The 10,117-nt window shown below is 40.4% G+C and overlaps 1 protein-coding gene across 2 annotated transcripts in view; it reads left to right on the forward strand.

Moving 5' to 3' along the window:
- Nucleotides 1-10,117, forward strand: part of LOC146207521 (uncharacterized) — a 272,224-nt gene that overhangs the window by 223,307 nt on the left and 38,800 nt on the right. The gene's annotated exons all lie outside the window — the stretch shown is intronic.

Genomic DNA, 10,117 nt, shown 5'->3' on the forward strand with positions numbered 1-10,117 from the left:
ATGAGCACAGTCGTTTTCGTATGCCTCAACGAGGAAAGTGAAAGTAGTGACTGGGAGAGGAGGGTGTATAAAAAGAGCCCTTGGGTGTATCCTGAGCGACGCGACGGTCACGGCATGCGGAATCGCAATGATAAAATATGCACGCCACGTGCTGCCGGCTACGGGCTTCTTGTAACACGCTCAAGGACGCTTGAGGCCGTGAGAGAAACGTCTGGCCTCACCTGAAAGTACGTGCAGAACAGTCACTGCTACTCTGAGAAAGAGAGAAGCGTTAAGTAAATTGAGTAGCTACGAGGATGTTCGGCAGATGCTGCTGACGTTCCCGGTTGAAAATATTACACGCCCTGTTCCCAACGCTTTGCTTATGCAAGAGCGCCCTGTAACGGACCCCTCTGGTAACCGCTGGCCGTCGTGGAAGAAACTGCCGACCGATCACGCATTGCACATACGGGAGAGAATTTTGCGAATGCCAATGCGGAATTTAGGGGTTATACGATGGGTGAGAACTGTCATTACGCTTTGAGCTCAAAATACCAAGTCTGATGTAACTTCACCACGTGACCCCAAGAGTCTGGTGCAGCAGCGTATCACAAAAACCTGAAATGTCATTGTCTAGGACATTGCTCTGTGCATGTCGGTACTATGTTTCATATATTGCTCATCTTGGCAATGTGAGCGCTTTCATTTTAATGACACTTTACAGTGGTCATAACATTTCATTTATAGTTCCCTTAAGTACACGAGGGAATTACATAATAGGGGAGAAAAACTTGTTTTTTTTTTCCTTTTTTGCATTCAAGTTTATCTTTCATGAAAACATAAGATTTGTCAATTTGCTGTGAAGAACTGCGGAAAAGGTCCCAGAAAATGCATTCATCAATTCCATTTTGACAGTTTGAGCATGAACTGAGTAGCGTTACCGTAGACGTTTATATATATATATATATATATATATATATATATATATATATATATATATATATATATATATATATATACATACTGACTTCATTCTGACTTCATTCCTTCAAACTGACTTTATTCCTTCATTTTTACTTCTGTTTATATCACGGCCGTTCACGACATGACGTTGGTGTCAGGTATCGTCGAAGCTTAGTTATAAATAAATCTTGGCAGTTACACTTGACGGAGAATTCAGGGGAGCACCTTGTTCAATTAGTTAGTTGAGGACTAAGATAACAGAATTGGAAAGGAAAATGACATCTTGGTACGTACACGTGCTAGAAAAGCCACGGAAATATAATGTGTTTGCTCCGGCTGGAGATGGTAAAAAAACGAGAAAGATGTCAGCGTGCTTAAGTGAGACGTGGCCGGATTCTGGCGAAAGGAATTATATTTGCAAGGAGAGTGAAAACTTCACCATTCCTCGTGCAATGGTACTCGTCACATGGACAAACTGCCAACGCTTGAGCCCTTGCAGAAACTAAGGTAGAGAAAGCAAAAGTTTATTTCGAGGATTGGCGTAACAAACATTCAGATTACCTCGTTATATGGTCTTCTTTCTTCGCGTGCGAGCCTTTTTTTTTTCTTTAGCTGTATCTTTAAATGTATAATAAAAACTTAGTTACAATCGCAAGCTAAATCGGAATTATTTTCTCTGAATTCCAGTTTACTGTAATTCTCTGCTTAGAAAAAGGGTATTTGGTTATAAAGCTTGGTATAAGTATGCTACAAATTATGCTATGTTCTAGCCAAGTTAGACCTTGTCAGGTAGCGGGTCAACTGATGCCAAAAAACATGTTTGAATGAGGTAACCACCTAGCCAGATTAATGTGCCTTTAAAGTAGGCATATATAGCTATTGCAATATTTTGCAGTACTAGCAGCGGAATTGTAGACACTGAAGCGTCCGCCTCGTAGCCTGGAAATAGACGGGGAGTCCCTGCCTCAACAACAGAGAGTTGGGATCGGGATAACAAGATTCGGTGCCTTATTCCATGTGACGTCGCAGCGTCATGGCTCACCGAGCTTGTGAGCGTACAATCTCTGTACAAGAGAGGTAGCGGTCAACGATAAACGACAGAGGGAAATCTTGCGGCACGAGGGTGACTAGCAGTTCTTCGCGCTATGAAACAACTAGCTCAAGTATACATATACTTAGGAAGGACTTGGCTATCGCCACCTGAGCCGGAGCGATGACCGTACCTGCAGACCCGCAGTTACACGCCCGCGAAGTGCAGTCAAAGCTTCAGCAGCTAGGGATTCTTGTGGTGTGAGCTTGCCATGTCGAGACAGTGGCACCAAGTATCAGCACGAAGCGCCCGAGGAGCCGCAGCTGCCCGACGCCAAAGACAGGTGAACGTGGACGGTACAGCGCGGGCGTTCGATCTTCAGTTCAACGGGAACCCGATCGGCTTCGCTTGTTCGGTATGCGAAAAATTTTCAAATAAGCTGCGATGGTCTATGGTTGTTGTGCGCTATTCACGTCACTAATCAGTAATACCACATGAAGGTAGGTTGGAACGTCTATCGCCTGGTAAGGTTTGTTATTTAAAAAAGAAAAATATAAACATTGAATGATATGAAACAAGGTGTATGCTAAGAGCACATCCTATGCATAACCCTGCGCTACTTGTTACACTGTACTTTACTACACTATACTACACGGTACTGCTCAGTTCACTACATTAAATCACATCACACTACACTACACTAACAATACGGCCCAGCCTCGGTGGCATAGTGGTTAGGGCAATCGACTGCTGGACCCAAGGACGCGGGATCGAATCTCAGCCGCGGCGGCCGCATTTCGATGGGGGCGAAAAGCAAGGCTTCCGCGTGTTGTGCGATGTCAGAGCATCTTAAAAAGCCCAGGTGGTAGCAATTTCCTGAGCCCTCTACTACGGCGTCTCTCATGGTCTGAGTTGCTTTCGGACGCCAGACCCCATAAATCAATCCAAACAACCAAAATTACGTTACACTATTTATTATATTACATATACTAAACGACATGCCATCGCGCCGGAGCCGCAAGCTCGTCAGTGTGCCAGACTCCGCACGAACAATCATAACGGTACCAATTTAACGGGACTTTGAGGGCAACTCCCACTCAATTATTCTCCTTACTAAATTGATTCTCTCACTCCCTCCGAGTATACTGACGTTTGTTCGGCAAATAAATTCACGTTTATTGCTGAGAAAATTTCGATTTTCAAGCTTTCTCGCCAGTGTAGTAAAACAGGAGACGTTCTTACCAATAGGACATGCTGCCACCACCCTGAAGTGAATGGCTGCGTAGACTATATACCTCCACAATCAGCGCTCAAAAACCTATTCCTGACTTATAAAAGTTCTTCTCTTGGTGAGTGGTCCCTAGGTTTTCAAATGGAACGTTGTATACTATCAACACAGGCCAAACTCAGATTGCCCTCGATGTACCTTTAACTAGTTTATTCACAGAAGTTTGCAAGGGAAGAAGATCGTCGTATTTCATGCGTGACAAAAATACTGACTGCGAACAACGCTCAGTTATAATAACGCATGTCGGTCAAGACTTTTTCTTTCCTATATTATGGTTCCAGTCATTCAGGGTACAGCCGTTCAGAATTCGTTCTCTTGTTCTCTTTCTGGTTTCCTTCCTCGAGTGCGAATCTCGGCCCTGTCAGTTATTGCGCACCAAAAAGTACCGAAGACTTTTCTTGCTCGGCAAAAGTCCGTAGCGTGTACTTGGTGTCTTTTTTTCTTCTTTTATTTTTCTTTTTTTAATGTGCGCGTCACATTGTGATCACAGCGTGCCGTTACCATGCGACTTCGTAATTGGCCTCGCGGGATGTTCTCGATTTTCCGGGTGCACGCTTTCCTCGGAGAGCAATCACCTCGTTAACGTCGTGAAACCTTCTCTTCGGGCGTGAAGGCCGCGGGAGGCCATTCGTAGAACAAGAACCGAAAAAGAAAACAAGATACTCCTCAATCCTTTTTACACGTCGCCTACAGTTCAGGCGAAAAACGCTGCTCTCGGATTGTGGCTCTTACTTCGAGTCCAGAGCTTTTGTGTTAGTAAACGGGGCACTTAACTGATGCAGCAGTGTTTAAGGAGCTAAATCGGAGAATTTAATTGGGAAAGCACACTGGCACTGGCCAGTCATCTGATGCTACAATTCTTCGAAAACAGTTGGATATTCCTTCGATGATGACCTCAGTGTTTTTACTCTACGGAAAGAATTTGATCTAAGTGAGCCTTCACGCACCAATATTTCTTCTTTTTTTTTTTTTTATGACAGAAGGTTGACGGAAGTGAATCGAATGTGGGGGAACAAATGGGCGGGCGGGTGAGTTTGTGTGGGTGGGCAGTAGTTACCTAGCTATGAGGGTAGCTAGGAGGGTAGCTGGAGGGTGGTGCTTCTAGAAATCAAATGACCGATGCAATATTGTTTAAGAAGCTGTTCCGAGAAGTTGAAGGGAAACACATTGGCACTGATCAAGCATCTGATGCGTAAGTGCGTCGGGGGTGTGAGGTGGGCGGGTAGGTAGCAGCTGCTTAGCTAAAGAGAGAGAGAGCGTGAAGTTGGCTGGAAGGTGGTGCTTCTGGGCATCATATGAAATCATATCCTTATTTTCACAACGTGCTCTCTCTGTACAAATGGAAGGCTACGGGGGAAAAGCCGTCATTCTGCAGGACAGCACCAATGAATACACACTGGCAGTAAACAAATTAAAACGCTTGATAAGGGAATAACAAAAGTATATATATATATATATATATATATATATATATATATATATATATATATATATATATATATATACACACATACATACATACATACATACATACATACATACATACATACATACATACATACATACATACATACATACATACATAATGCATGCATACATACATACATACATACATACATACATACATACATACATACATACATACATACATACATACATACATACATACATACATACATACATACATACATACATACATACATACATACATACATACATACATACATACATACATACATACATACATACATACATACATACATACATACATACATACATACATACATACATACATACATACATACATACATACATACATACATACATACATACATACATACATACATACATACATACATACATACATACATACATACATACATACATACATACATACATACATACATACATACATACATACATACATACATACATACATACATACATGAACTTTATTGCGAGAAATATACATGCAAAAAAAATAGCGGGTGCCCGCAGAAGCGCAAGCGCTTGTGGGCGGGCAACGGCAGTCACAGCGGTATGCATTCAATATAAAAACGCTGATAGTACACAGTCAGTCAAAAAAGAAAAACAAACAAAAACTGGTACAATGCATATATAGTTTTCTCAGTACAATCAATAGCTAAAAGACACTGAAACCTGTAGTCAATAAACGTAATGAAATCGGCAAAAAAAAAAAAAGAAAAAAAAAACGAACATAAATTACAAAGAAGCTTAATAGCTTTCTTCGCGACCTGCAATCCACGCTTTCAGTGCAGATTTAGTAGCCTTCATAGAATCGCAACCCAACACATGTGGTGGTAGTTTGTTGAAATAGTAAGGAATATAAAGCTGTCGTGTCTTTTTGCCATAATTGATATAAACCCTTGGTACCTTGTAACGTGCTATGTGCCTAAGGGACTCTAGTTTTTTATCTGGTTGTTTGAACTGGTTTGAAAAGTAATTTCTTAGAATTACCACTTGCACGTACAAGTCATGCAGGGGACTAACACCTGCTTCAGCCATCCTGGTGTTGTAGTCAGCCTTCTCATAAGCAGTTCCATACAGCAACTTAGTGGAGATTCTGCACAACAACTTATCAACCTTCCTAATCTTACAGGGCGCACACGATCCATAGACAGAAATGCCGTATCTAAGCATAGATTCTCCCAAAGATTTATACACAGTCTGACGCAACTTTACAGGTGCAGTGTATTTTATACGATACAGCTGCACAGAAAGGGAACGCATTCGCTTTAATAAGTGGTCAATTTGAGACGACCAACACATATTAGAATCAAAATACAGGCCGAGATATTTAACACTGTTCGAGTAGGGCAGCAGCGAACAGTCACAATTGACACAGTCACTACCATGCAAAAGAATCGACGCGGAAAGATCAGCATTCTTGTGCGGATTTCGGAAACATATCAACGCAGTTTTCTTTTTGTTTATGTATATTTGATTTCCAGAAAACCAATCTACTATTTTTTTGACATCGTACTGAAGTATTTTCAGTGCCTGTGGGCTTGATTCATGGGATATTACTAATGCCGTATCATCAGCATACTGAAATAACCTTGCATTTAATTTTAAGTCAACCATATCGTTTACATAAATATTAAACAAGAAGGGCCCCAAAACAGAACCTTGTGGTACGCCGTACTGAATATCAGAAAAGGTACTAAATGATTCATTAATTTTTACTACTTGTTTACGATTAGACAGATAGCTTGCAAAATATTTTTGATATGGACCACGGAATCCAACACTTTCCAATTTTTTTAACAAAACAGAGTGTTCTACGGTATCGAATGCTTTCGATAAATCCATAAATAACCCAAAAACACATAAATTCTCATCCAAATTACCATTGATAAAATCGCAGCAATCTTCGAGAAGCTCAACCGTACCAATATTACGACGAAAACCATACTGTGTAGTACGAATACTTTTCACAAAAAGATGTCATATATTGGTGGACAATTTTTTCCATCAGGATGCTAATGACCGGCAGTATGGCAATCGGTCTGTAGTTGGTTGGATCCGACTTTTTTCCCGACTTGTAAATCGGTCTTAAAACTGAGATCTTAAGACCTGGCGGTATGTCTCCTGTATTAAAACAACCATTGAGTATATGTAAAAGTACTTCTTTAAGTATGAAGTAATTGCTCCGCAAATCACGCAACCTAATCCTATCGTATCCTGGTGGTTTGCTATCTGGTAGCGTTTGAATAAGGTTCCACAACTCTTCGTCATCAACAGGTGGAAACGCGGCCGAATTGATTGTTTTCTTGCCTTGGTAGGGGATGGTAGAATCATTAGTTCACGTTTTCAGCTCCCTAATGGATGATAGAAACGCGTCATTAAAAGAATTCGCAACGATCGCAGAATCCACTTCTCCGAAAGTACAACGCAAATTCTCATCCAAATTAGGTTTTTTCTGTCTACCTAATAACCCATTTAATAGATTCCAGGTTTTCCTTTTATTCTTGCTACACTTAGAAAATTCCGCAGAAAAATATTGCTTCTTTGCTAGCCTCAGTGCAGCAGTAAGTTTATTACGATGGGCCCTGTATTGCTCTTTCAAGGCTAGATTCCCGACATCTTGTTTATACGCACTCCAAAGTTTGTCTTTTTGATGAGATAATTTCAGTATATCATTCGTTATCCATTTCTTCTCAGGATTCCTTAACCTGATTTTAACCTCCTTTGTGGAACTGGCATACAGCTCATCAAACTTAGCTACTAAAGAGTTATAAGCATCAACGTGACTTTGAGTTAACAGTATCTTCCAGTTAAAAGTTTGAACGAGGTTGTCCAAACAATTGTTATCGATAATTTTTATCGTTCTAACAGTCTGACTTGACGTTTCCCTATCGTGCTTGAGCACACAAAGCACAGTGAAATAATGATCCGCCACTTTTCTTCGTATTACTGCAGCGTTAACGTTATAATTCGGGAATCTAACTGCTATATGGTCGATGCACGACTGAGTAAGTCTAGTGCCCATTACCTCTTCTCTAGTATAACTACGAATCATATTCTCTATTCCGTATGAGGCAAGTAAGTCTAAATAGCACTCAACACCAGGCTTCCTTGTTTCTGAAATGTCAATATTAAGGTCTCCTGTTATTATCAGATTAATTTGATTGTGTCGATTTAACAATTCTGTAAGTTCAGAAAAACATACGTCGAGTATTGAGTTAGGAGGGCGATATATTGCCAGCACAAAAAATGTCTCGTCTTTGGAAGTGAGTGAAAGGGCCACCACCTCCGGCACAGTAAAAGCACAGGATACTCTTTCAACGTTCCAACATTCTTTAACAAATACTAATACACCACCACCCCTACCAGAGTCACGACAATAAGAGAAAGATTGGAAACCCGGAAGAATAAACGTGTCAGACTCATACTGGTGAACATTAGTTTCTGTCACAATCACAATGTCAAGGTACCTAGCCAAATCAGACAGGTAGACATTTAATAAATTCCAATGCTTCTTGATACTCCTTATGTTGATATGGACAAGATCTACTGCAGCGTTGGCTTGGGAGTTAAACAAACTACTTCTATGTGTGTTCCAGTCGGCAAAAGAATCGAAGTCGTCAGTCATGGCTATTTGAGCTTATCAATATCACATAGGTTTTCAATTCTTATCGCTCCAGAGCCCTCAACTTTCCTCACAAAAATTTTCCCATTTTTCAGCCATACAAATTTGTATGATTTTTTCTTTGCTTCTTTTTTAATTTGCCACAGCAACTTCTTTGTCTGAGCAGGTAGGTTCTCATTAATGTACACATCTTCATCCTTCAGTGCGTAGCGCTTATTTATCCACAGTTCACGAGCAGTATGTGAAGTATATATATATATATATATATATATATATATATATATATATATATATATATATATATATATATATATATATATATATATATATATATATATATATATATATATATATATATATATATACCAGATAGGTCAAACACCAGGATAAGTAAAATAAGCTTTCTCAATATGTATACATTACTCTAAATTCAGCTGTGTAACAGCAAAATAAACAAATAAATTCACTGACGGTAGTTTAAACGCGATCGCAGAGAATAAGAGAAACGCACCGTTTTGCAATTCAAGCATAGTACAACGATATTTGAGTTCTCTCCCCGTCATAGCATAATATTACTCATTTCTTTCTAAAAAGTGAGAATGGTTCAACGCTGCTTAATCGAATATGGAGCGAAAGCATTAGATGCGGGTGACTGAGCGTTCTTCTTCTTCTTCGTCTTCGTCGTCTTCTTCTCCTTTGTCGTCTTCTTCTCCTTTGTTGTCTTCTTCTTCTTCGTTTTCTTCTTTGTCGTCTTCTCACCCTCGAGGAGCAGGGGTGTCCATGAGCCGCGGACCACGCGATGAGCGGTTAGACTTGGGGTAGCATTGCTTTCGCAATAATATACCAGTGCATCCAGGCTATGCATAATACTTCTCACTTCATGCTCATGTCAAGCACTAAGACGGTTGCGGTATAGTTTAGCAGCTGCAATAACATGAGCACTGTGAAAATGAATCTGCAGTGCTTATTGCATATAGCTAGCATTGTACACATGACATAGATATCGCTTTTGCATAGCAAATATTTTTGTATGTTAAAGAATGTAGTTGTGCACCAGAGGAGCTAGCAGTAGTTAACGTGTGGGTAGAAAATGGAATTATAAACCAATATTTTAGCGGAAAACATGCATCTGAGACGACCGATTGCACCTGTTGTTAGAGCAAGTTTGGTTAATAATAAGTACACGTGAGATTCCCAGGACACATGGGCAGCTGATATCATATCAGAAAATTTCAGATAGTCAACGATATCAACACGATAAGTGTCAGGAATAAAACAAAAAACTATGGGGACACTTAAGCTCCGCCTTGAAGGTATGACGTCATAGCGGATCCTCGTTCGCGTACATACACTCGGCGTACAAGAGCATCAGAGGGTTGATTCTTATTCCACCTTCCCATCCTAAATGAGCAACCCGAGTTAGCAACTCCTACCATTAACTATCTTATATTACGTGGTTAAGTCGCACGTACCATTGAAAAATCAGTGGTCGGCCATGCCAGCTGCCAACTACTACCAGCCAGTGCCATACCCATGTTTTTTTCGTTTACAACGCCGAAACCGACACCGGATTTTAAAGGTAACGAGGCATATCACGCTATCGCGTTACTATTGGCATAAGGAGGAACGGGCTTATTTTACGGCGGAACGACAACTGCTTTTATTTAGTTTTCTTTAATCTTCTTATAGTTAGATGAGGACTGTTTCTGTAGTTGGAGTATGGTGTCATCACGAAAAGAAGTAA

Source organism: Amblyomma maculatum, chromosome 1 (genome assembly GCF_055883805.1).
Source record: "Amblyomma maculatum isolate TAMU_Amacu chromosome 1, ASM5588380v1, whole genome shotgun sequence".
Classification (NCBI taxonomy): Eukaryota; Metazoa; Arthropoda; class Arachnida; order Ixodida; family Ixodidae; genus Amblyomma; species Amblyomma maculatum.